This window comes from Oratosquilla oratoria, chromosome 10 (genome assembly GCF_046742065.1).
Source record: "Oratosquilla oratoria isolate Oo_2021 chromosome 10, ASM4674206v1, whole genome shotgun sequence".
NCBI classification, from domain to species: domain Eukaryota; kingdom Metazoa; phylum Arthropoda; class Malacostraca; order Stomatopoda; family Squillidae; genus Oratosquilla; species Oratosquilla oratoria.
The window spans coordinates 11,422,820-11,448,882 of record NC_134786.1 but is presented as its reverse complement, the minus strand read 5'-3'; the positions used below and the strand labels follow the sequence as shown (position 1 = coordinate 11,448,882).

Sequence of the window (26,063 nt, the reverse complement as noted above, 5' to 3'; positions counted from 1 at the left end):
TACATCCTCTGGAGTGAGTCTCAAGACATGACGTAATTTTTGTTTTGAAAATAATTGTCTCCCCGGCGGGGAATCGAACCCCGGTCTCCCGCGTGACAGGCGGGGATACTCACCACTATACTACCGAGGAATAGATACAGAGGAAAGAAAGCAATGTACATATAGAGTGAGCGCACCATATTAGACACGAGGAACCAAGATGAATAGTGAAGCTGTTGCACATTTTCAAAACCAGTCAACATCCTCACCTCTATTAGGCAGTGCAGCTTTGAGGGTCTGACACTCAATCCTCGGACTGAGTTCAAGATCTATCTTTATCAACTTCAACTATATTTCTTACACTTTTTCACACAAGGTGTGGGAGATTCACAAGACCATTGCCGTCAATTTATATATGCGACAGTAAGGCTTTGTTCATACCATCAGTTTGAATTGTGCGGAAACCTCGGTAGTACCGCACACTCAAAGAAAAATGTACAGTTGTATGTGAATACCTCCATTGACCTACACTGTAATTAAAACACCGCTGTTAAAACCACTAGTGTGAACACACACACACATAGCCCTGGAACATACAATGACACAATGGGTAAAGGAAAACACTAGATTTAGAAATAAAGAAGAACCATCGAGGCTAGATTTAAATTATACGTCAAAATCTGAGATAGTAGACAAGATTGAATACAAGGTACCAATTCTGAAGTGGCCATATACTACTCGAGTTAGAATTAGAGGAGGAGATATAAAGAGAAATGAGAAACATAGAAGAGGTAGACTGATGTATGTCAAAGCGGACTTTTAGAAACGTAAAATATTTTTTCTTAAAAGAAACTGGGAAATTTTTTACAAAAAAAAAAAAAAACACAAGGGGAAGAAAAATAAGTTGATTCTGATGAAGATGTATAAAGGAGTGGAAATATATGTATCAAAGCAAACACAGGAAAGGGTGTATATTAAGTACTGGTTTAATAGAAGGTGCAGCAAAGCGAAAGATAGAAGAGACAAAATTTGGAAGAGATGGAGAAAAGACAGGAAACCTGAAAAGTGGCAAATATATTTTAATCACACGAACGAATATGTAAAAATACGCAGGGAAGAGAAATGTAACTATAAGAAAGACATAATAGAAAAATGTAAAGTTTGACCAAAGCTATTCTATAGATATGAAAATGGGAAACTGAAAAACAAACAGGAAATATGAAACTATACCCAGTAAACACAGAATACACACAAGATACCGAAATGGCTGAAGTTATGTGCAAACACTTCAAGTCTGTTTACACTAGAGAAAAAATACAACGGGTTGCAGGGAGAGAAATGAAAACCCCCCTACCCATGAAGGAAATCATAATAACACGGAAGGAAATAATGTATCAAATAACGAACCTCAATGTCAGAAAATCACATGTCCCAGATGGAATAGCAAATTGGATATTAAAAGAATGTAAAGAGAGAACTAGCAGACAAAATATAGAACATAATTAGTTGTTCGCTCAAAGAAGGAAAAATGCCAGACGACTGTAAAAATTCTGATATCCTACCAATGTACAAAGGAGGAAATAAAGAAGACCCAACAAATTACAGACCGGTTTCTCTTGTAAAGGACAATAGCAAAAATCTGTGAAAAAGTTATAAAAAGTAGATGGATAAAATATCTGGAGGATAACAATATAATGAATCAGAGACAAATCTGATTTAGATAGGGAAAATCATGCTTTTACTCATGACTACAAGACATAATACAAAGAAAAGGGGGGTGGCGGATGGGCCGATTGCATTTTCCTAGAGCTACGAAAAGCGTTTGATAAAGTTCCTCGCAAAAAAAAAAAAAAAAAAAAAAAAAAAAAAAAAAAAAAAAAAAAAAAAAAAAAAAAAAAAAAAAAAAAAAAAATCTAAGAAAACTGGAAACCATAGGAAGGATACCAGGTAAACTATTGAAATGGATGGAGGACTATTTGCATGGAAGAAAACTTAGGGTAATGCTCAGAGATATGACTTCTACTTAGAGAGAGGTATTCAGTGGAGTCCCACAAGGATCAGTATTTTGCTAGAATGTAATTGTTTTATGGTTAATGGTTTATTGGTTTAACAAACACACTTATGTCTATGCCAACCAATACTACCATAAACCTGCATCGGCCGGGAATCGAACCCGGGCCTCCCGCGTGGCAGGCGAGAATTCTACCACTGAACCACCGATGCAACGAATGCAATTTGTGATGAGACTGTGTCTGGTACATCCTCTGGAATGAGTCTCAAGACATGACGTAATTTTTGTTTTGAAAATAATTGTCTCCCCGGCGGGGAATCGAACCCCGGTCTCCCGCGTGACAGGCGGGGATACTCACCACTATACTACCGAGGAATAGATACAGTATAAAGAAAGCAATGTATATATAGAGTGAGCGCACCATATTAGACATGAGGAACCAAGATGAATAGTGAAGCTGTTGAACATTTTCAAAACCAGTCAACATCCTCAACTCCATCAGGCAGTGCATCCCTGAGGGTCTGACACTCAATCCTCGGACTGAGATCAAGATCTATCTTGATCAACTTCAACTATATTTCTTACACTTTTTCACACAAGGTGTGGGAGATTCACAAGACCATTGCCGTCAATTTATATATGCGACACTAAGGCTTTGTTCATACCATCAGTTTTAATTGTGCGGAAACCGCGATAGTACCGCACACTCAAAGGAAAATGTGCAGTTGTATGTGAATACCTCCATTGACCTACACTGTAATTAAAACACCGCTGTTAAAACCACTAGTGTGAACACACACACACATAGCCATGGAACATACAATGACACAATGGGTAAAGGAAAACACTAAATTTAGAAATAAAGAAGAACCATCGAGGCTAGATATACGTCAAAATCTGAAATAGTAGACAAGATTGAATACAAGATACCAATTCTGAAGTGGCCATATACTACTCGAGATAGAATTAGAGGAGGAGATATAAAGAGAAATGAGAAACACAGAAGAAGTAGACTGATGTATGGCAAAGCGGACTTTTAGAAACGTAAAATATTTTTTCTTAAAAGAAAATGGGAATTTTTTTACAAAAAGAAACACAAGGGGAAGAAAAATAAGTTGATTCTGATGAAGATGTATAAAGGAATGGAAATATATGTACCAAAGCAAACACAGGAAAGGGTGTATATTAAGTACTGGTTTAATAGAAGGTGCAGCAAAGCGAAAGATAGAAGAGACAAAGCTTGGAAGAGATGGAAAAAAGACGGGAAACCTGAAAAGTGGCAAATATATTTTAATCACACGAACGAATATGTAAAAATACGCAGGGAAGAGAAATGTAACTATAAGAAAGACATAATAGAAAAATGTAAAGTTCAACCAAAGCTATTCTATAGATTGTAAATGGGAAACTGAAAAACAAACAGGAAATATGAAACTGTGCCAAGTAAACACAGAATACACACAAGATACCGAAATGGCTGAAGTTATGTGCAAACACTTCAAGTCGGTTTTCACTATTGAAAAATACAACGGGTTGCAGGGAGAGAAATGAAAACCCCCCTACCCATGAGGGAAATCATAATAACACGGAAGGAAATAATGGATCAAATAACGAACCTCAATGTCAGAAAATCACATGGCCCAGATGGAATAGCAAATTGGATATTAAAAGAATGTAAAGAGAGAACTAACAGACAAATAATTATAGAACATAATAAGTTGTTCGCTCAAAGAGGGAAAAATGCCAGACGACTGTAAAAATACTGATATCGTACTAATGTATAAAGGAGGAAATAAAGAAGACCCAACAAATTACATACCGATTTCTCTTATAAGCACAATAGCTATAATCTGTGAAAAAGCTATAAAAAGTAGATGGATAAAATATATGGAGGATAACAATGTAGTGAATCAGAGGCAAATCTGATTAAGATTGGGAAAATCACGCTTTTACTCATGACTACAAAATATAATAATAAAAAAGGGGGGGAAGGGACTGATGGGCCGATTGCACTTTCCTAGATCTACGAAAAGCGTTTGATAAAGTTCCTAAAAAAGAAAAAAAAATACAAATAAGAAAACTGGAAACCATAGGAAGTATACCAGGTAAACTATTGAAATGGATGGAGGATTTTTTGCATGAAAAAAAAAAAAAATGAGGGTAATGCTCAGAGATATGAGTTCTACTTGGGAGAAGGTAATTGGTGGAGTCCCACAAGAACCAGTATTCTGCTATAATGTAATTGATTTATGGTTAATGGTTTATGGGTTTCACAAACACACTTATGTCTTTGCCAACCAATACTACCATAAACCTGCATCGGCCGGGAATCGAACCCGGGCCTCCCGCGTGGCAGGCGAGAATTCTACCACTGAACCACCGATGCGACCAATGCAATTTGTGATGAGACTTTGTCTGGTACGTCCTCTTGAGTGAGTCTCGAGACATGACGTAATTTTGTTTTGAAAATAATTGTCTCCCCGGCGGGGAATCGAACCCCGGTCTCCCGCGTGACAGGCGGGGATACTCACCACTATACTACCGAGGAATAAAGGTAGTATAAAGAAAGCAATGTATATATAGAGTAAACGCACCATATTAGACATGAGGAACCAAGATGAATAGTGAAGCTGTTGCACATTTTCAAAACCAGTCAACAACCTCACCTCTATTGGGCAGTGCAGCTTTGAGTGTCTGACACTCAATCCTCGGACTGAGTTCAAGATCTATCTTTATCAACTTCAACTATATTTCTTACACTTTTTCACACAAGGTGTGGGAGATTCACAAGACCATTGCCGTCAATTTATATATACGACACTAAGACTTTGTTCATGCCATCAGTTTGAATTGTGCGAAAACCGTGGTAGTACCGCACACTCAAAGAAAAATGTGCAGTTGTGTGTGAATACCTCCATTGACTTATACTGTAATTAAAACGCCGCTGTTAAAACCACTAGTGTGAACACACACACAAACAGCTATGGAACATACAATGACACAGTGGGTAAAGGAAAACACTAGATTTAGAAATAAAGAAGAACCATCGAGACTAGATTTGAATTATACGTCAAAATCTGAGATAGTAGACAAGATTGAATACAAGGTACCAATTCTAAAGTGGCCATATACTACTCGAGTTAGAATTAGAGGAGGAGATATAAAGAGAAATGAGAAACACAGAAGAGGTAGACTGATGTATGGCAAAGCGGACTTTTAGAAACGTAAAATATTTTTTCTTAAAAGAAAATGGGATTTTTTTTTACAAAAAGAAACACAAGGGGAAGAAAAATTAGTTGATTCTGATGAAGATGTAAAAAGGTGTGGAAATATATGTACCAAAGCAAACACAGGAAAGGGTGTATATTAAGTACGGGTTTAATAGAAAGTGCAGCAAAGCGAAAGATAGAAGAGACAAAATTTGGAAGAGATGGAGAAAAGACAGGAAACCTGAAAAGTGGCAAATATATTGTAATCATACGAACGAATATGTAAAAATACGCAGGGAAAAGAAATGTAACTATAAGAAAGACATGATAGAAAAATGTAAAGTTCAACCAAAGCTATTCTATAGATATGTAAATGGGAAACTGAAAAACAAACAGGAAATATGAAACTGTGCCAAGTAAACACAGAATACACACAAGATACCGAAATGGCTGAAGTTATGTGCAAACACTTAAAGTCTGTTTACACTAGAGAAAAAATACAACTGGTTGCAGGGAGAGAAATGAAAACCCCCCAACCCATGAAGGAAATCATAATAACACGGAAGGAAATAATGGATCAAATAACGAACCTCAATGTCAGAAAATCACATGGCCCAGATGGAATAGCAAATTGGATATTAAAAGAATGTAAAGAGAGAACTAGCAGACAAAATATAGAACATAATAAGTTGTTCGCTCAAAGAAGGAAAAATGCCAGACGACTGTAAAAATACTGATATCCTACCAATGTACAAAGGAGGAAATAAAGAAGACCCAACAAATTACAGACCGGTTTCTCTTATAAGCACAATAGCAAACATATGTGAAAATGTTATAAAAAGTAGATGGACAAAATATCTGGAGGATAACAATATAATTAATCAGAGACAAATCTGATTTAGATAGGGAAAATCACGCTTTTACTCATGACTACAAGATATAATACAAAGAAAAGGGGGGGGGACGGGGGGGCCGATTGCACTTTCCTACAGCTACGAAAAGCGTTTGATAAAGTTCCTCACAAAAAAAAAAAAAAAAAAAAAAAAAAAAAAAATGGAAACCATAGGAAGGATACCAGATAAACTATTGAAATGGATGGAGGACTTTTTGCATGGAAGAAAAATGAAGGTAATGCTCAGAGATATGACATCTACTTAGAGAGAGGTATGCAGTGGAGTCCCACAAGGATCAGTATTTTGCTAGAATGTAATTGGTTTATGGTTAATGGTTTACGGGTCTCACAAACGCATTTATTTCTTTGCCAACCAATACTATCATAAACCTGCATCGGCCGGGAATCGAACCCGGGCCTCCCGCGTGGCAGGCGAGAATTCTACCACTGAACCACCGATGCAACGAATTGCTATTTGTGATGAGACTGTGTCTGGTACGTCCTCTGGAGTGAGTCTCGAGAAATGATGTAATTTTTGTTTTGAAAATAATTGTCTCCCCGGCGGGGAATCGAACCCCGGTCTCCCGCGTGACAGGCGGGGATACTCACCACTATACTACCGAGGAATAAATACAGCATAAAGAAAGCAATGTATATATAGAGTGAACGCACCATATTAGACATGATGAACCAAGATGAATAGTGAAGCTGTTGCACGTTTTCAAAACCAGTCAACATCCTCACATCTATTAGGCAGTGCAGCTTTGAGAGTCTGACACTCAATCCTCGGACTGAGTTCAAGATCTATCTTGATCAACTTCAACTATATTTCTTACACTTTTTCACACAAGGTGTGGGAGATTCACAAGACCATTGCCATAAATCTATAAAGGCGACACTAAGGCTTTGTTCATACCATCAGTTTGAATTGTGCGAAAACCGCGGTAGTACCGCACACTCAAAGAAAAATGTGCAGTTGTGTGTGAATACCTCCATTGACTTACACTGTAATTAAAACGCCGCTGTTAAAACCACTAGTGTGAACACACACACACACACAGCCCTGGAACATACAATGACACAATGGGTAAAGGAAAACACTAGATTTAGAAATAAAGAACCATCGAGACTAGATTTAAATTATACGTCAAAGCTATTCTATAGATATGTATATGGGAAACTGAAAAACAAACAGGAAATATGAAACTGTACCAAGTAAACACAGAATACACACAAGATACCGAAATGGCTGAAGTTATGTGCAAACACTTTAAGTCGGTTTTCACTAGTAAAACAATACAACGGGTTGCAGGGAGAGAAATGAAAACCCTTCTACCCATGAAGGAAATCATAATAACACGGAAGGAAATAATGGATCAAATAACGAACTTCATTGTCAGAAAATCACATGGCCCAGATGGAATAGCAAATTGGATATTAAAAGAATGTAAAGAGAGAACTAACAGACAAAATACAGAACATAATATGTTGTTCGCTCAAAGAAGAAAAAATGCCAGACGACTGTAAAAATACTGATATCGTACCAATGTATAAAGGAGAAAATAAAGAAGACCCAACAAATTACAGACCGATTTCTCTTATAAGCACAATAGCTAAAATCTGTGAAAAAGCTATAAAAAGTAGATGGATAAAATATCTGGAGGATAGCAATATAATGAATCAGAGGCAAATCTGATTTAGATAGGGAAAATCACGCTTTTACTCATGACTACAAGATATAATGAAAAAAGGGGGGGGGATGGGCCGATTGCACTTTCCCAGATCTACGAAAAGCGTTTGATAAAGTTCCTAAAAAAAAAAAAAAAAAAAAAAATACAAATAAGAAAACTGGAAACCATAGGAAGGATACCAGGTAAACTATTGAAATGGATGGAGGATTTTTTGCATGAAAAATAAAAATGAGGGTTATGCTCAGAGATATGAGTTCTACTTGGGAGAAGGTAATTGGTGGAGTCTCACGAGAGCCAGTATTCTGCTATAATATAATAGATTTATGGTTAATGGTTTATTGGTTTCACAAACACACTTATGTCTTTGCCAACCAATACTACCATAAACCTGCATCGGCCGGGAATCGAACCCGGGCCTCCCGCGTGGCAGGCGAGAATTCTACCACTGAACCACCGATGCGAACAATGTAAATCATTATGAGATTGTGTCTGGTACATCCTCTGGAGTGAGTCTCAAGACATGACGTAATTTTTGTTTTGAAAATAATTGTCTCCCCGGCGGGGAATCGAACCCCGGTCTCCCGCGTGACAGGCGGGGATACTCACCACTATACTACCGAGGAATAAATACAGAATGAAGAAAGCAATGTGCATATAGAGTGAGCGCACCATATTAGACACGAGGAACCAAGATGAATAGTGAAGCTGTTGCACGTTTTCAAAACCAGTCAACATCCTCACCTTTATTAGGCAGTACAGCTTTGAGTGTCTGACACTAAATCCTCGGACTGAGTTCAAGATCTATCTTTATCAACTTCAACTATATTTCTTACACTTTTTCACACAAGGTGTAGGAGATTCACAAGACCATTGCCGTCAATTTATATATGCGACACTAAGGCATATACCGCACACTCAAGGAAAAATGTGCAGTTGTGTGTGAATACCTCCATTGACTTACACTGTAATTAAAACACTGCTGTTAAAACCACTAGTGTGAACACGCACACACAGCCATGGAACATACAATGACACAATGGGCAAAGGAAAACACTAGATTTAGAAATAAAGAAGAAACATCGAGACTAGATTTAAATTATACGTCAAAATCTGAGAAAGTAGACAAGATTGAATACAAGGTACCAATTCTGAAGTGGCCATATACTACTCGAGTTAGAATTAGAGGAGGAGATATAAAGAGAAATGAGAAACACAGAAGAGGTAGACTGATGTATGGCAAAGCGGACTTTTAGAAACGTAAAATATTTTTTCTTAAAAGAAAATGGGAAAATTTTTACAAAAAGAAACACAGGAAAGGGTGTATATTAAGTACTGGTTTAATAGAAAGTGCAGCAAAGCGAAAGATAGAAGAGACAAAGCTTGAAAGAGATGGAGAAAAGACAAGAAATCTGAAAAGTGGCAAATATATTGTAATCATACGAACGAATATGTAAAAATACGCAGGGAAAAGAAATGTAACTATAAGAAAGACATAATAGAAAAATGTAAAGTTCAAATAAAGCTATTCTATAGATATGTAAATGGGAAACTGAAAAACAAACAGGAAATATGAAACTGTACCAAGTAAACACAGAATACACACAAGATACCGAAATGGCTGAAGTTACGTGCAAACACTTCAAGTCGGTTTTCACTAGAGAAAAAATACAACGGGTTGCAGGGAGAGAAATGAAAACCCCCCTACCCATGAAGGAAATCATAATAACACGGAAGGAAATAATGGATCAAATAACGAACCTCAATGTCAGAAAATCACATGGCCCAGATGGAATAGCAAATTGGATATTAAAAGAATGTAAAGAGAGAACTAGCAGACAAAATATAGAACATAATAAGTTGCTCGCTCAAAGAAGAAAAAATGCCAGACGACTGTAAAATTACTGATATCCTACCAATGTATAAAGGAGGAAATAAAGAAGACCCAACAAATTACAGACCGGTTTCTCTTATAAGCACAATAGCAAAAATCTGTGAAAAAGTTATAAAAAGTAGATGGATAAAATATCTGGAGGATAACAATATAATGAATCAGAGACAAATCTGATTTAGATAGGGAAAATCACGCTTTTACTCATGACTACTAGATATAATACAAAGAAAAGGGGGGGGACGGATGGGCCGATTGCACTTTCCTACAGCTACGAAAAGCGTTTGATAAAGTTCCTCACAAAAAAAAAAAAAAAAACTACTAAGAAAACTGGAAACCATAGGAAGGATACCAGGTAAACTATTGAAATGGATGGAGGACTTTTTGCATGGAAGAAAAATGAGGGTGATGCTCAGAGATATGACTTCTACTTGGGAGGAGGTAATTGGTGGAGTCCCACCTGTATTCTGTTATAATGTAATTGATTTATGGTTAATGGGTTATGGGTTTCATAAACACACTTATGTCTTTGCCAACCAATACTACCATAAACCTGCATCGGCCGGGAATCGAACCCGGGCCTCCCGCGTGGCAGGCGAGAATTCTACCACTGAACCACCGATGCGACCAATGCAATATGTGATGAGACTGTGTCTGGTACATCCTCTGGAGTGAGTCTGAAAACATGGCGTAATTTTTGTTTTGAAAATGGTTGTCTCCCCGGCGGGGAATCGAACCCCGGTCTCCCGCGTGACAGGCGGGGATACTCACCACTATACTACCGAGGAATACATAAAAAAGAAGAAAGCAATGTATATATAGAGTGGGCGCACCATATTAGACATGAGGAACCAAGATGAATAGTGAAGCTGTTGAACATTTTCAAAACCAATCAACATCTTCACCTCCATCAGACAGTGCAGCCCTGAGGGGCTGACACTCGATCCTCGGACTGAACTCAAGATCTATCTTTATCAACTTCAACTATATTTCTTACACTTTTTCACACAAGGTGTGGGAGATTCACAGGACTGTTGCAGTCAATTTATGTATGCGACACTATGGCTTTGTTCACACCATCAGTTTGAATTGTGCGGAAACCGCGGTAGTACCGCATACTCAAAGAAAAACTATGTGGTTGTGTGTGAACGCCTTCAGTGTCTCACACTGTAATTAAACCGCCGCGGTGGAACCACTACTGTGAACAGAGCCTAAAGGTTATGAATTTCATAAAGAGCAATTTTGTGGAACAGAAATGAATGTGTTAAAGTAATTTCTCATTTTTAGTCATTATATATTCAACAATTACTATTGCGCATATGACATTAATTTGTTTGTATCATTATCAATCTAATCTATTTTACCAATATAGACAATAATAAATACATATATAGCAATTAAAACTGTTAATATTTAGTTAATAGTTAATTAGTTGATAGTTGGTTATTTATAATAGCTAATATTTAGTAAGTAAATTGTTAATCTTCATGTATTTTCTAATGAAATTATGGTGAGATCGGTGACAGAAATTGAATTTCCCAAAAATGTAGATTTTTTTCTATTATTATTTTTGGTAAACGCATAAAAAATCCCTCTCACCTATCATACTAGGTAATTAAAAAAAGCTATTAACACTTCTATATGTAAATTTACCTCTGTAAGAACATAAAACTCTTATTTAAACACACAAATTCATACATAGACAACATACACACACACACACACATACATACACGCACACATACTCATGTACACATACACAAATACACAAACATACACTCACACATACACATAAATACTCAAACACACACACACGGATTTGAATTTAGACGCGGAAGATCATGTGCCACAAACTTGATATACTTTTACTCGAGGCTAATAGAAACGATTCATGAAAAGGACGGATGGGCAGATTATGCCTTCTTAGATTTACAAAAATCATTTGACAAAGTACCGCACTAAAAGCTACTATGAAAAATCGAAGTAATAGGTGGAATACAAGGAAATTTATTGGAATGGATGAAAGATTTCTTGAATGGAGAAAAAATGAGGGTCATACTCAGAGACAAGAACTCAAATTGGGAAGAAATGATAAGTGGAGTTCCACAAGGCTCTGTATTGGCTCCGATAATGTTTGACATATATATATAAATGACATGGCTGTAGGCGTGGAATGTTATAGAACTTCTTTGGAGATGATGCGAAACTACTGTATTGAGTAAGTACAGAGGAAGATTGTAAATCACTACAAGAAGACCTGGACAAAGTCTGGAAAGGGAGTCAAAAGTGTAAAGTGAATTTCAACATCAAGAAATGTAGTATAATATAATTTGGAAAAAGAAAGAAAAAACCCCCAGAATATCGGGACAATATAGAATTGGTACAAAGGAAGTTAAAAAAGTCAACTCGGAAAGGGACCTAGGAATAACTATCACCAATGACATGGCACCAAACAAACATATCAACAAATCAGTCGGAGAAACTTTCAATTTATTAAAATCAATGTAAGTGGCCTTTGATTACATGGATGAAGAAATGGCAAAGAGAATGTTAGTTACATTGATAAGACCAAAACTGGAGTATGCTGTGACACTATGGACACCTAGTATTAAAAGAACGTAAAGAAATTAGAAAGAATTCAAAGAACAACGACAAAGATGGCACCAACAGACTCGAATTTGACATACGAACAAAGATTGGACATACTCGAACTACCGACCCTGTAACAAAGAAGAGAAAGAGGAGACCTTCTAGGCATCTACATAATTATGAAAGGGATGGAAGTCCTTGGTGACTTACTAATGAAGTGGGATAGGAGAGAGAGAGAGAGAGAGAGAGAGAGAGAGAGAGAGAGAGAGAGAGAGAGAGAGAGAGAGAGAGAGAGAGAGAGAGAGAGAGAGAGAGAGAGAGCACGAAAAGAAACTTAAAAAGGATAGTTACAGAAGAGATCTGAAAAAGAATAGCTTCCCACACAGATAGATATCTAGAACAAACTGAATTGAGGAAATGGTGAGCGCAAAAACTATACAAGAATTCAAGATCAAACTGGATGCTGAAAGATACAAAAGCGGGCCTTTTCCCGTCAAATACAACTAGGTAAATACACACACACACACACACACACACACACACACACACACACACACACACACACACACACACACACACACACACACACACACAAATACATACACACACACATACATGTCCAACAATGATCTGGACTATAACCCACTGCAGGACACGCTGGTCAGGCTACACACTTGGACAATGTATAACAGAGTTATCATCAACCACAAGAAAACTGTGGTAATGCACTTGCACACCTCCAATGACGTTCTCCCTCCTCTCCTGCTGACAATTGACAGCCAATCCCTACAGATGGTCCAGTCGACCAAGAGGCTGGGGATCACCATTGACAGCAAGTTGATTTGAAAGGAGAACACCGCTACCACCTTCAGGGTAGCCTCCTACAATCTGTTTATGCTGCGTCACCTGAGGTCATTAGGGGTACAGGCTAAATATCTCAAAATCACCTATACTTTCTTAAATTTTGTCCAAGTTGATGTATGCGTCAACTTTCTGGGCCTCCTCTCAGTCACGCAGCAGAGACAGCTGGAGAAAGTGCAGAAACGTTGCCTGTTGCACAATTCTTGGCAATGAAAACACCACCCATCGGCACACTCCCACTACACTCGGACTTCCAACCCTTGCTGACCGTTACCTTCAGACTCTAAGGTCGTTTGCAGTCACTCTAGTAAAACATCCTCGGCACCCGAACTTCCTCCCCCTCCCCCTCCCGCCCCACCACAACGGCGCGAGGTGCGTCACCACAATAACATCAAACTGATAAGAGCATGCACCAACCGGTATAAGAAAAGTCCCATACCGACATTTGAGGAATTAATCAACAACAAGATATAACAATGTTGTACAAAACGGCTATTCCGTAGCATATTGTTTTTAATGCTTGTAACAACATCTTTACACCGTTATATTTTTATAATTCTGTAGGCTGTTTGAGGATCAAGCCATATTATTTTTCGGGACTGTAATTGGATTATGATTTACTGGTCTGAGAAACGCATTTATGGCTGTGCCAACCAACACCACCATAAACCTGCATCGGCCGGGAATCGAACCCGGGCCTCCCGCGTGGCAGGCGAGAATTCTACCACTGAACCACCGATGCAACGAATGCTATTAGTGATGACACGGTTTCTGGTACATCCTCTGGAGTGAGTCTCAAGACATGACGTAATTTTTGTTTTGAAAATAATTGTCTCCCCGGCGGGGAATCGAACCCCGGTCTCCCGCGTGACAGGCGGGGATACTCACCACTATACTACCGAGGAATAAATAAACTATAAAGAAAGCAGTATATATATAGAGTGGACGGACCATATCAGACATGAGGAACCAGGACGAATAGTGAAGCTGTTGTATATTTTCAAATCCAGTCATCATACTCACCTCCACCAGGAAGTGCAGCCAAGAGGATATGACATTCAATCCTCGGATTGAGCTTAAGATCTATTCTTATCAACCTCAACTATATTTCTTACTCTTTTCCACACAAGGCGTGGGAGATTCACAGGACCGTTGTCGTCAATTTATATATGCGACACTAAGGCTTTGTTCACACCATCAGATTGAATCGCACGGAAACCGCATACTCAAAGAATAAATTTGCGTTTGTGTGTGAACGCCTCCATTGACTGACACTATAATTAAACCGCCTAGGTTGAAACCACTGGTGTGAACAGAGCATAAATATTATGAAAAAGAGTAATTTTGTGGAGCAGAAATACATGTGTTAAGGTAATTTCTTATTGATACACATTATATATTCAGTAACTGCTATTTCCCATATGATATTTGTTAGTTTATATCAATCTAATCTATTTTGACATTGTCTAATATGATTTATAGATAATATTAGATAAGTATATAACAATTATAACTGTTAATATTTAGTTTAAATCAAATATTTTGTAAATATATTGTTGATCTTGATATATTTTCTAATCAAATTATGGTGAGATCGGTTATAAAAATCAAATTTCCAAAAATTTTAGATTCTTCTTACAATTATTTTGGGTAAACGCATAAAAATCTCTCTCACCTATCTTACTAGGTATTTTCTTAGAGGTAGTAATTCTTCTAGTTAGTTTTAGTAAATGTGTCTTAACTTGATGTATGGTTCATAGCTATGATTGTATAGTTTGATAGGTATAAGGAGTGGTTTGTATGTGTTTCGCGACAATATGTACAGCTACACAGAAAACTATCGTTAGTAGGGGTGTCGAAACATTCGCTAATGAACATAACCTTATGATACCGAAGGGTTGGTATTTCTGGGGTTCGAATTGTTCGAATTCCTTCTGAATGAATATGAATCGAATAATAGTTCCGGAGTTCATATGGATTCACCATGACATGATAATCTTATTTCCGATGGAGACTTCAACTTGTCTCAAATAGTTTCGTTGTTTTGTGTCAAAATGATTAGCGTGATTTACTAACGATAGTTTTCTGTGCAGCTGTACATGTTTCGATAGCTTTCCGTTAGACGATATTGTGATGTGTGTCGTAAGTTTGAGTCAGGTGTTTACGATTTGGGAATGTGAAGGTCAGTAAGATTGGAGGTATTGGAAGGTGCCAGTGCCTGTCGACACCTTCTTGCATGTATGTGGATCAAGTGTCAGGCAGGTGACATATCGTATATAAAGGTAGACCTAGTATATGTATCCATAGAATTAAGTAAAACAACAAAAACAACAACAAAGGTAATATGATGTCCTCAGTTTTTAACGAAGAGAAGGAAATGCAGAGAGATAATTCATAGAAACGATACAGATAAAACTTCAGGAAAGCAAAATTAACTAAGACAATTTCTTAAGCAATTTAAAAGAAATTCAGATATAGAGTACGATTTAACTATGCTAATGCTATTTGTCAAGGATAGTTGTGAGACAATTCAATTAATATTGATTGAATAAGATGTGTGAAACAATAAAAAATATATTAAAGGTATTGGATTAGTAGGTCACTGCTGCAGCATTGAAACATCGTATTTTGATAGAATCTAATTGGTTTATGGTTGATGGTTTTCTGGTCTCACAAAAGCATTAATGTCTTTGCTATACAATACTACCATAAACCTGCATCGGCCGGGAATCGAACCCGGGCCTCCCGCGTGGCAGGCGAGAATTCTACCACTGAACCACCGATGCAACAAAGTCTAACCGTGATGAGACTGTGTCTGGTACATCCTCTTGAGTGAGTCTCGAGACATGACGTAATTTCTTCTTTTGAAAATAATTGTCTCCCCGGCGGGGAATCGAACCCCGGTCTCCCGCGTGACAGGCGGGGATACTCACCACTATACTACCGAGGAATAAACACAGTTTAATGAAAGCAGTTTTTTTTTTTTTTTTTTTTTTTTTTTTTTTTTTTTTTTTTAGAGTGGACGCACCATGTTAGACATGAGGAAAATCTCCAAGTCCCTCTTCTTTGCTGATGAGGTGTGAGGTGAGGGTGAGTGGTGTGGCGTGGGTGGAGGAGGTGTAAGGTTGGCTTGGCTAGTAGATGCTTGTGGAGTGCTGGGTGCAGCTGTGCTGCTTTTCTCTTCTTTTTTTTCCTCCTTGTTTCTAGTTCAGGCAATCACGGGCCCTCTCTATATTTTGCCACTTCACTCTCTTGTTTGTTGTTCATTTTTCTATGATTACATCAACAATACAGGGTGAGGAATCAAAATTGTTACGTACGGTAAGAGCGCCAGGAGCGATGTCACCTTTTTTGATGCCCTGTCCACTGTCTTTGTGGGGTATTCTGGTGGGAAGAATTGCCAAATATCTCCATAAACACAATTCTCTAGCAAAAAAAGCAAATAGCTATGGAAATGTTGACGCTATATCAATATACAGAATGTTTTTTATGCAATGGGGTTGCCAGAGGTTGCCAATATTTCATCTACTTTATGTTGCATAAAATATTGAAACGAAATACGGTTGTATAACTTTATTTGAGTGTTGCCACCATCATAGCTCTTCTTTTGACATTTTTACCAAAAATTCGCTCATGCACCAGATTTTTTCGCATGATCGCTGGTGACGCTCCTTTAATGGTTTACGCGTCTCACAAATTCATTTATGTCTTTGCTAACCAATACTACTATAAACCTGCATCGGCCGGGAATGGAACCCGGGCCTCCCGCGTGGCAGGCGAGAATTCTACCACTGAACCACCGTTGTAACAAATGTAATATGTGATGAGACTGTGTCTGGGACTTCCTCTTGAGTGAGTCTCAAGACATGACGTAATTTTTGTTTTGAAAATGATTGTCTCCCCGGCGGGGAATCGAACCCCGGTCTCCCGCGTGACAGGCGGGGATACTCACCACTATACTACCGAGGAATAAACAGAGTTTGAAGAAAGCAGTGTATATGTAGAATGGACGGACCATATTAGACACGAGGGACCAAGGTGAATAGCGAAGCTGTTGTATATTTTCAAAACCAGTCATCATACTCACCTCCATCAGGAAGTGCAGCCCTGAAGGTATGACATCTAATCCTTAGATTGAGCTTAAGATCTATCTTTATCATCCTCAACTATATATCTTACACTTTTTCACACAACGTGTGGGAGATTCACAGGAACGTTGTCGTCAATTTATATAAACGACACTAAGGCTTTGTTCACACCATCAGTTTGAATCGCGCGGAAACCGCATACTAAAAGAATAACTTTGCGTTTGTGTGTAAACGCCTCCATTGACTGACACTGAAATTAAACCGCCTCGGTTGAAACCACTGGTGTGAACAGAGCCTAAAGGTTATGAGTTCAAAAAAGAGTAATTTTGTGGAACAGATATTCATGTGTTAAAGTAATTTCTAATTGATACACATTATATATTCAGTGACTGCTATTTCCCATATGATATTTGTTAGTTTATATCAATCTAATCTATTTTGACATTGCCTGATATGATTTATAGAGAATATCAAATAAATATATAGCAATTATAACTGTTAATATTTAGTTTAAATCTAATATTTTGTAAATATATTGTTGATCTTGATATATTTTATAATCAAATTATAGTGAGGTCGGTAATAAAAAATTATTTCCAAAAAGTTTAGATTCTTCTTACAATTATTTTGGGTAAACGCACAAAAAATCCCTCTCGCCTATCTTACTATGTATTTTTGTAAAGGTAGTAATTCTTCAATTTTACCTATATAAGAGTATCAAGCTTTTGGTTCATACACACACAAATTCATACATTGACAATACAGACACACACACATAAACACACACACACACACACACACACACACACACACACACACACACACACACACACACACACACACACACACACACACACACACACACACACACACACACACACACACACACATACACACACATACACACACATGCTCATACTAAGATACATACAGTGTGGTGATGTAAATCTGTATAGGGAGAGTCCTAAGATGATCCCTATAAGGGAGAGTTCCCCATGACGCTATAATCGCAAAGTTTAGATACACAGAAACAGCTGCATCACGTTTCTACTCTAGCTTGCTTATCCACTAATATTTTTGTCTTTCTACAATAATGTTTGTCAGTAAGTTGTATTATAATGGATCTACTTAATTTTAGTAAATATGTCTTAACTTGATGTATGGTTCATAGTTATGATTATGTAGTTTGGTAGGTATAAGGAGTGGTTTATATGTGTTTTGCAGCGATATGTACATGTTTCGATAGCTTTCCGGTGGGCGATATTGTTATGTTTGTCGTATGTTTGAGTCAGGTGTTTACGATTTAGGATTGTAAAGGTCAGTAAGATTGGAGGTATTGGAAGGCGCCAGTACCTGTCGACACCTTCTTGCATGTATGTGGATCAAGTGTCAGGCAGGTGATTTATCCTATATATAGTTATAGACTTAGTATATGTATCCATAGAATTAAGTAAAACAACAAAAACAACAACAAAGACAATATGATGTTCTCAATATTTAACGAAGAGAAGGAAATGCAGAAAGGTAATTCATAGAAACGATGCAGATACAACTTCAGGAAAGCAAAATTAACTAAGACCATTTCTTAAGCAATTTAGAAGAAATTCAGAGATAGAGAGAGTGCGATTTAACTATGATAATTCTATTTGCCGAGAATAGTTGTACGACAATTAAATTAATATTGGTTGTATAAAATGTGTGAAACAATAAAAATATATATAAAAGATATTGGATTAGTAGGTCGCTGTTGCAGTATTAAGACATCGTATTTTGATAGAATCTAATTGGTTTATAGTTGATGGTTTTCTGGTCTCACAAAAGCATTGATGTCTTTGCTATACAATACTACCATAAACCTGCATCGGCCGGGAATCGAACCCGGGCCTCCCGCGTGGCAGGCGAGAATTCTACCACTGAACCACCGATGCGACAGAGGCTAATCGTGATGAGACTGTGTCTGGTACATCCTCTGGAGTGAGTCTCGAGACATGAAGTAATTTATTCTTATGAAAATTATTGTCTCCCCGGCGGGGAATTGAACCCCGGTCTCCCGCGTGACAGGCGGGGATACTCACCACTATACTACCGAGGAATAAACACAGTTTGAAGAAAACAGTGTATATATAGAGTGGACGCACCATATTAGACATGAGGAAAATCTCCAAGTTCCTCTTCTTTGCTGATGAGGTGTGAGGTGAGGGTGAGTGGTGTGGCGTGGATGGAGCAGGTGTAAGTGTGGGCTTGGCTAGTAGATGCTTGTGGAGTGCTGGGTGCAGCTGTGCTGCTTTTCTCTTATTTCTTTTACCTTCTTGTTTCTATTTCAGGCAATCACGGGCCCTCTCTCTATTCTGCCGCTTCACTCTCTTGTTTCTTGTTCATTTTTTCATGATCACATCAACAATACAGGGCGAGGAATCAAAATTGTTGCGTACGGTGAGAACGCCAGGAGCGACGTTACCTTATTTTGACATTTTCAAGAGTACTGATGCCCTGTCCACTGTCTGTGTGGGGTATGCTGGTGGGAAGAATTGCCAAATATCTCCATAAACACAATCCTGTAGAAAAACAAACAAAAAAACTATCGAAATGTTGACGCTATATCAATATACAGAATGTTTTTTTATGGAATGGGGTTGCCAGAGGTTGCCAATATTTAATCTACTTTATATTTTATAAAATATAGAAACGAAATACGGTTGTATAACTTTATTTGAGTTTTGCCACCATCATAGATCTTCTTTTGAAATTTTTACCTAAAATTCGCTCATGTATAAGTTTTTTTCGCATGATCGCTGGTGACGCTCCCTTAATGGTTTACGGGTCTCACAAATTCATTTATGTCTTTGCTAACCAATACTACCATAAACCTGCATCGGCCGGGAATCGAACCCGGGCCTCCCGCGTGGCAGGCGAGAATTCTACCACTGAACCACCGATGCAACGAATGCAACCTTTGATGAGACTGTGTCTGGTACATCCTCTTGAGTGAGTCTCAAGACATGACGTAATTTTTGTTTTGAAAATGATTGTCTCCCCGGCGGGGAATCGAACCCCGGTCTCCCGCGTGACAGGCGGGGATACTCACCACTATACTACCGAGGAATAAACACAGTTTGAAGAAAGCAGTGTATACATAGAGTGGACGTACCATATTAGACATGAGGAAAATCTCCAAGTTCCTCTTCTTTGCTGATGAGGTATGAGGTGAGGGTGAGTGGTGTGGCATGGGTGGAGCAGGTGTAAGGTGGGCTTGGCTAGTAGATGCTTGTGGAGTGCTGGGTGCAGCTGTGCTGCTTTTCTCTTCTTTTTTCCTCCTTGTTTCTATTTCAGGCAATCACGGGCCCTCTCTATATTCTGCCGCTTCACTCTCTTGTTTCTTGTTCATTTTTTCATGACCACAGCAACAATACAGGGCGAGGAATCAAAATTGTTGCGTACGGTGAGAGCGCCAGGAGCGACGTCACCTTATTTTGACCTTTTCAAGAGTACTGATGCCCTGTCCACTGTCTTTGTGGGGTATACTGGTGGGAAGAATTGCCAAATATCTCCATAAACACAATTCTGTAGAAAAAAAAATAGCTATGGAAATGTTGACGCTATATCAATATACAGAATGTTTTTTCATGCAATGGGGTTGCCAGAGGTTGCCAATATTTTATCTACTTTATGTTGTATAAAATATAGAAACGAAATACAGTTGTATAACTTTATTTGAGTTTTGCCACCATCATAGAACTTCTTTTGAAATTTTTACCTAAAATTCGCTCATTTACTAGATTTTTTCGAATGATCGCTGGTGACGCTCCCTTAATGGTTTACGGGTCTCACAAATTCATTTATGTCTTTGCTATACATACTACCATAAACCTGCATCGGCCGGGAATCGAACCCGGGCCTCCCGCGTGGCAGGCGAGAATTCTACCACTGAACCACCGATGCGACGAATGTAATATGTGATGAGACTGTGTCTGGTACATCCTCTGGGGTGAGTCTCAAGGCATGACATAATTTTTGTTTTGAAAATGATTGTCTCCCCGGCGGGGAATCGAACCCCGGTCTCCCGCGTGACAGGCGGGGATACTCACCACTATACTACCGAGGAATAAATATGATGTAAAGAAAGCAGTGTATATATAGAGTGGACGGACCATATTAGATATGAGGGGCCAAGATGAACAGTGAAGCTGTTGCATATTTTCAAAACCAGTCATCATACTCACCTCCATCAGAAAGTGCAGCCTGAGGATGTGACATCTAATCCTCGGGCTGAGCTCAAGATCTATCTTTATCAACCTCGACTATATTTCTTACACTTTTTTCACACAAGTCGTGGGGGATTCACAGGACCTTTGTCGTCAATTTATACAGTATATACGACACTAAGGCTTTGTTCACACCATCAATTTGAATCGCGCGGAAACCGCATACTCAAAGAATAAATTTGCGTTTGTGTGTGGACGCCTCCATTGACTGACACTATAATTAAACCGCCTCGGTTGAAACCACTGGTGTGAACAGAGTCTAAAGGTTATAAATTTGAAAAAGAGCAATTTTGTTGAACAGAAATTCATGTGTTAAGGTAATTTCTTATTGACACACATCATATATTCAGTAACTGCTATTTCCCATATGATATTTGTTAATTTATATCAATCTAATCTATTTTGACATTGTCTAATATGATTTATAGGGAATATTGAATAAATATATAGCAATTATAACTGTTAATATTTAGTTAAAAGATAATATTTTGTAAATGTATTGTTGATCTTGATATATTTTCTAATCAAATTATGGTGAGATCGGCAATAAAAATCAGATTTCCCCAAAAAATTATATTCTTCTTACAATTATTTTTGGTAAACGCACAAAAAATCTCTCTCGCCTATCTTACTAGGTATTTTTCAAATGTAGTAATTCTTCAAGATATAATTTTACCTATGTATGAGCATCAAACTTTTGTTCATACACATACAAATTCATACATTGACAATACACGCACACACACACACACACACACACACACACACACACACACACACACACACACACACACACACACACACACACACACACACACACACACACACACACACACACACACACACACACACACACACACACACACACACACACACACACACACATGCTCATACTAGATACATACATTGTGGTGATGTAAGTCTGTATAGGGAGAGTCCTAAGATGCTCCCTAAAAGGGAGAGTTGCCCTTGTCGCTACAATCGCATTGTTCAGATACACAGAAATGGCTGCATCACGTTTTGTACTTTAGGTTGCTTATCCACTAATATTTTTGTCTTTCTACAATAATGTTTGTCAGTAAGTTGTATTATAGTGGATCTAGTTAGTTTTAGTAAATGTGTCTTAACTTGATGTATGATTCATAGTTATGATTGTGTAGTTTGGTAGGTATAAGGAGTGGTTTGTATGTGTTTCGCGGCAATATGTACTTGTTTCGATAGCTTCCCGTTGGGCGATATTGTGATATGTGTCGTATGTATGAGTCAGGTGTTTACGATTTGGAAATGTGAAGGTCAGTAAGATTGGAGGTCTTAGAAGGCGCCAGTGCCTGTCGACACCTTCTTGCATGTGTGTGGATCAAGTGTCAGGCAGGTGACATATCGTATATATAATTATAGATTTAGTACATGTATCCATAGAATTAAGAAAAACAACAAAAAATACCAACAAAGGCAATATGATGTCCTCAGTTTTTAACGAAGAGAAGAAAATAGAGAAAGATACTTCATAAAAACGATGCAGATACAACTTCAGGGAAGCAAAATTAACTAAGACAATTTCTTAAGTAATTTAGAAGAAATTCAGAGATAGAATGCGATATAACTATGATAATACTATTTGTCGAGAACAGTTGTAAGACAATTCAATTAATATTGATTGAATGAAATGTGTGAAACAATAAAAATATATAAAAGGTATTGGACTAGTAGGTCACTGCTGCAATATTAAGACATCGTATTTTGATAGAATCTAATTGGTTTACGGTTAATTGTTTACGGGTCTCACAAATGCATTGATGTCTTTACCATCCAATACTACCATAAACCTGCATCGGCCGGGAAACGAACCCGGGCCTCCCGCATGACAGGCGAGAATTCTACCACTGAACCACCGATGCGACAGAGGCTAATCGTGATGAGACTGTGTCTGGTACATCCTCTTGAGTGAGTCTCGAGACATGACGTAATTTATTCTTTTGAAAATAATTGTCTCCCCGGCGGGGAATCGAACCCCGGTCTCCCGCGTGACAGGCGGGGATACTCACCACTATACTACCGAGGAAAAAATATAGTTTGAAGAAAGGAGTGTATATAAAGAGTGGACGCACCATATTAGACATGAGGAAAATCTCCAAGTTCCTTTTCATTTCTGATGAGGTGTGAGGTGAGGGTGAGTGGTGTGGCGTGGGTGGAGGAGGTTTAAGGTGGGCGTGGCTAATACATGCTTGTGGTGTGCTGGGTGCAGCTGTGCTTCTTTTCTCTTCTTTCTTTTTCCTTCTTGTTTCTATTTCAGGCAATCACGGGCCCTCTCTATATTCTGCCGCTTCACTCTCTGTTTCTTGTTCATTTTTCCATGATCACAGCAACAATATAGGGCAAGAAATCAAAATTGTTGCGTACGGTGAGAGCGCCAGAAGCGACGTCACCTGATTTTGACCTTTTCAAGAGTACTGATGCCCTGTTCACTTTCTTTGTGGGGTATGCTGGTGGGAGGAGTTGCCAAATATCTCCATAAACACAATTCTGTAGCAAAAAAAAAAAAAAAAAAAAAAAAAAAAAAAAAAAAAAAAAAAAAAAATAGCTATAGAAATGTTGTCGCTATATATATATATATATATATATATATATATATATATATATATATATAAAGGAAATAGCTATGGAAATGTTGACGCTATATTAATATACAGAATGATTTTTATGCAATGAGGTTGCCAGAGGTTGCCAATATTTTATGTACTTTATGTATGAAAAATAGAAACGTAATACAGTTGTATAAATTTACTTGAGTGTTGCCACCATCATAGATCTTCTTTTTAAAAATTTTACCTAAAATTCGCTAATGTACCAGATTTTTCGAATGATCACTGGTGACACTCCCTTAATGATTTCCGGGTCTCAGAAATGCATTTATGTCTTTGCCAACCAATACTACCATAAACCTGCATAGGCCGGGAATCGAACCCGGGCCTCCCGCGTGGCAGGCGAGAATTCTACCACTGAACCACCGATGCGATGATAACAGTGATGTGATTGTGTCTGGTACATCCTCAGGGGTGAGTCTCACGACATGATAATTTCTTCTTTTGAAAATGATTGTCTCCCCGGCGGGGAATCGAACCCCGGTCTCCCGCGTGACAGGCGGGGATACTCACCACTATACTACCGAGGAATAAACACAATTTGAAGAAAGCAATGTATATTTAGAGTGGACGCACCATATTAGACATGAGGAAAATCTCCATGTTCCTCTTCTTTGCTGATGAGGTGTGAGGTGAGGGTGAGTGGTGTGGCGTGGATGGAGGTGTAAGGTGGGCGTGGCTAGTAGATGCTTGTGGAGTGCTGGATGCAGCTGTGCTGCTTTTCTCTTTTTTTTTCCCCTTCTTGTTTCTATATCAGGCAATCACGGGCCCTCTCTATATTCTGCCGCTTCACTCTCTTGTTTCTTGTTCATTTTTCTATGATCACAGGAACAATACATAGCGAGGAATCAAAATTGTTGCGTACGGTGAGAGCGCCAAGAGCGACGTCACCTTATATTGACCTTTTCAAGAGTACTGATGCCCTGTCCACTGTCTTTGTGTGGTATGCTGGTGGGAGGAGTTGTCAAGTATCTCCATAAACACAATTCTGTAGCAAAAAAAGGAAATAGCTTTGGAAATGTTGATGCTATATCAATATACAGACTTTTTTATGCAATGGGGTTCCCATAGATTGCCAATATTTTATCTACTTTATGTTGTATGAAAAAAATAGAAACGAAATACAGTTGTGTAGCTTTATTTGATTGTTGCCACCATCATAGCTCTTCTTTTGAAATTCTTACCTAAAATTTGCTCATGTAACAGATTTTTTTGAATGATCGCTGGTGACGCTCCCTTGGTGATTTACGGGTCTCACGAACGCATTTATGTCTTTACCAACCAATGCTACTATAAACTTGGATCGGCCGGGAATCGAACCCGGGCCTCCCGCGTGGCAAGCGAGAATTCTACCACTGAACCACCGATGCGATGATAACAGTGATGTGATTGTTTCTGGTACATCTTCTGGGGTGAGTCTCACGACATGATATAATTTTTTCTTTTGAAAATGATTGTCTCCCCGGCGGGGAATCGAACCCCGGTCTCCCGCGTGACAGGCGGGGATACTCACCACTATACTACCGAGGAATAAACACAGTTTAATGAAAGCAGTGTTTATGTAGAGTGGACGCACCATATTAGACATGAGGAAAATCTCCATGTTCCTCTTCTTTGCTGATGAGATGTGAGGTGAGGGTGAGTGGTGTGGTGTGGATGGAGGTGTAAGGTGGGCGTGGCTAGTAGATGCTTGTGGAGTGCTGGGTGCAGCTGTGCTGCTTTTCTCTTCTTTTTCCTCCTTGTTTCTATTTCAGGCAATCACGGGCCCTCTCTATATTCTGCCGCTTCACTCTCTTGTTTCTTGTTCATTTTTCTATGATCACAGGAACAGAACATGGCGAGGAATCAAAATTGTTGCGTACGGTGAGAGCGCCAGGAGCGACGTCACCTTATATTGACCTTTTCAAGAGTACTGATGCCCTGTTCACTATCTTTGTGTGATATGCTGGTG

General features: G+C 38.4%; 26 non-coding genes across 26 annotated transcripts; all 26 read right to left on the bottom strand.

The window, feature by feature from the left end:
- Positions 1–58: 58 nt before the first annotated feature.
- Positions 59–130, bottom strand: TRNAD-GUC (transfer RNA aspartic acid (anticodon GUC)). The gene has a single exon. It is a non-coding gene; the product is annotated as a tRNA-Asp (tRNA).
- A 2,001-nt stretch (positions 131–2,131) lies between these two features.
- TRNAG-GCC (transfer RNA glycine (anticodon GCC)) lies at positions 2,132–2,202 on the bottom strand. The gene has a single exon. It is a non-coding gene; the product is annotated as a tRNA-Gly (tRNA).
- Positions 2,203–2,293: 91 nt separating this feature from the next.
- On the bottom strand, positions 2,294–2,365 carry TRNAD-GUC (transfer RNA aspartic acid (anticodon GUC)). The gene has a single exon. It is a non-coding gene; the product is annotated as a tRNA-Asp (tRNA).
- Positions 2,366–4,305: 1,940 nt separating this feature from the next.
- Positions 4,306–4,376, bottom strand: TRNAG-GCC (transfer RNA glycine (anticodon GCC)). The gene has a single exon. It is a non-coding gene; the product is annotated as a tRNA-Gly (tRNA).
- A 90-nt stretch (positions 4,377–4,466) lies between these two features.
- TRNAD-GUC (transfer RNA aspartic acid (anticodon GUC)) lies at positions 4,467–4,538 on the bottom strand. The gene has a single exon. It is a non-coding gene; the product is annotated as a tRNA-Asp (tRNA).
- A 1,944-nt stretch (positions 4,539–6,482) lies between these two features.
- On the bottom strand, positions 6,483–6,553 carry TRNAG-GCC (transfer RNA glycine (anticodon GCC)). The gene has a single exon. It is a non-coding gene; the product is annotated as a tRNA-Gly (tRNA).
- A 92-nt stretch (positions 6,554–6,645) lies between these two features.
- Positions 6,646–6,717, bottom strand: TRNAD-GUC (transfer RNA aspartic acid (anticodon GUC)). Its single transcript has one exon. It is a non-coding gene; the product is annotated as a tRNA-Asp (tRNA).
- A 1,454-nt stretch (positions 6,718–8,171) lies between these two features.
- On the bottom strand, positions 8,172–8,242 carry TRNAG-GCC (transfer RNA glycine (anticodon GCC)). Its single transcript has one exon. It is a non-coding gene; the product is annotated as a tRNA-Gly (tRNA).
- Positions 8,243–8,333: 91 nt separating this feature from the next.
- TRNAD-GUC (transfer RNA aspartic acid (anticodon GUC)) lies at positions 8,334–8,405 on the bottom strand. The gene has a single exon. It is a non-coding gene; the product is annotated as a tRNA-Asp (tRNA).
- A 1,819-nt stretch (positions 8,406–10,224) lies between these two features.
- Positions 10,225–10,295, bottom strand: TRNAG-GCC (transfer RNA glycine (anticodon GCC)). The gene has a single exon. It is a non-coding gene; the product is annotated as a tRNA-Gly (tRNA).
- Positions 10,296–10,386: 91 nt separating this feature from the next.
- TRNAD-GUC (transfer RNA aspartic acid (anticodon GUC)) lies at positions 10,387–10,458 on the bottom strand. Its single transcript has one exon. It is a non-coding gene; the product is annotated as a tRNA-Asp (tRNA).
- Positions 10,459–13,791: 3,333 nt separating this feature from the next.
- On the bottom strand, positions 13,792–13,862 carry TRNAG-GCC (transfer RNA glycine (anticodon GCC)). Its single transcript has one exon. It is a non-coding gene; the product is annotated as a tRNA-Gly (tRNA).
- Positions 13,863–13,953: 91 nt separating this feature from the next.
- TRNAD-GUC (transfer RNA aspartic acid (anticodon GUC)) lies at positions 13,954–14,025 on the bottom strand. The gene has a single exon. It is a non-coding gene; the product is annotated as a tRNA-Asp (tRNA).
- A 1,810-nt stretch (positions 14,026–15,835) lies between these two features.
- On the bottom strand, positions 15,836–15,906 carry TRNAG-GCC (transfer RNA glycine (anticodon GCC)). Its single transcript has one exon. It is a non-coding gene; the product is annotated as a tRNA-Gly (tRNA).
- A 92-nt stretch (positions 15,907–15,998) lies between these two features.
- Positions 15,999–16,070, bottom strand: TRNAD-GUC (transfer RNA aspartic acid (anticodon GUC)). The gene has a single exon. It is a non-coding gene; the product is annotated as a tRNA-Asp (tRNA).
- Positions 16,071–17,017: 947 nt separating this feature from the next.
- On the bottom strand, positions 17,018–17,089 carry TRNAD-GUC (transfer RNA aspartic acid (anticodon GUC)). Its single transcript has one exon. It is a non-coding gene; the product is annotated as a tRNA-Asp (tRNA).
- Positions 17,090–19,065: 1,976 nt separating this feature from the next.
- On the bottom strand, positions 19,066–19,136 carry TRNAG-GCC (transfer RNA glycine (anticodon GCC)). The gene has a single exon. It is a non-coding gene; the product is annotated as a tRNA-Gly (tRNA).
- A 940-nt stretch (positions 19,137–20,076) lies between these two features.
- Positions 20,077–20,147, bottom strand: TRNAG-GCC (transfer RNA glycine (anticodon GCC)). The gene has a single exon. It is a non-coding gene; the product is annotated as a tRNA-Gly (tRNA).
- Positions 20,148–20,238: 91 nt separating this feature from the next.
- TRNAD-GUC (transfer RNA aspartic acid (anticodon GUC)) lies at positions 20,239–20,310 on the bottom strand. Its single transcript has one exon. It is a non-coding gene; the product is annotated as a tRNA-Asp (tRNA).
- Positions 20,311–21,076: 766 nt separating this feature from the next.
- Positions 21,077–21,147, bottom strand: TRNAG-GCC (transfer RNA glycine (anticodon GCC)). Its single transcript has one exon. It is a non-coding gene; the product is annotated as a tRNA-Gly (tRNA).
- Positions 21,148–21,238: 91 nt separating this feature from the next.
- On the bottom strand, positions 21,239–21,310 carry TRNAD-GUC (transfer RNA aspartic acid (anticodon GUC)). The gene has a single exon. It is a non-coding gene; the product is annotated as a tRNA-Asp (tRNA).
- Positions 21,311–23,297: 1,987 nt separating this feature from the next.
- TRNAD-GUC (transfer RNA aspartic acid (anticodon GUC)) lies at positions 23,298–23,368 on the bottom strand. The gene has a single exon. It is a non-coding gene; the product is annotated as a tRNA-Asp (tRNA).
- Positions 23,369–23,460: 92 nt separating this feature from the next.
- TRNAD-GUC (transfer RNA aspartic acid (anticodon GUC)) lies at positions 23,461–23,532 on the bottom strand. The gene has a single exon. It is a non-coding gene; the product is annotated as a tRNA-Asp (tRNA).
- Positions 23,533–24,413: 881 nt separating this feature from the next.
- Positions 24,414–24,484, bottom strand: TRNAG-GCC (transfer RNA glycine (anticodon GCC)). The gene has a single exon. It is a non-coding gene; the product is annotated as a tRNA-Gly (tRNA).
- An 86-nt stretch (positions 24,485–24,570) lies between these two features.
- TRNAD-GUC (transfer RNA aspartic acid (anticodon GUC)) lies at positions 24,571–24,642 on the bottom strand. Its single transcript has one exon. It is a non-coding gene; the product is annotated as a tRNA-Asp (tRNA).
- Positions 24,643–25,570: 928 nt separating this feature from the next.
- On the bottom strand, positions 25,571–25,642 carry TRNAD-GUC (transfer RNA aspartic acid (anticodon GUC)). Its single transcript has one exon. It is a non-coding gene; the product is annotated as a tRNA-Asp (tRNA).
- Between the last annotated feature and the right edge of the window lie 421 nt (positions 25,643–26,063).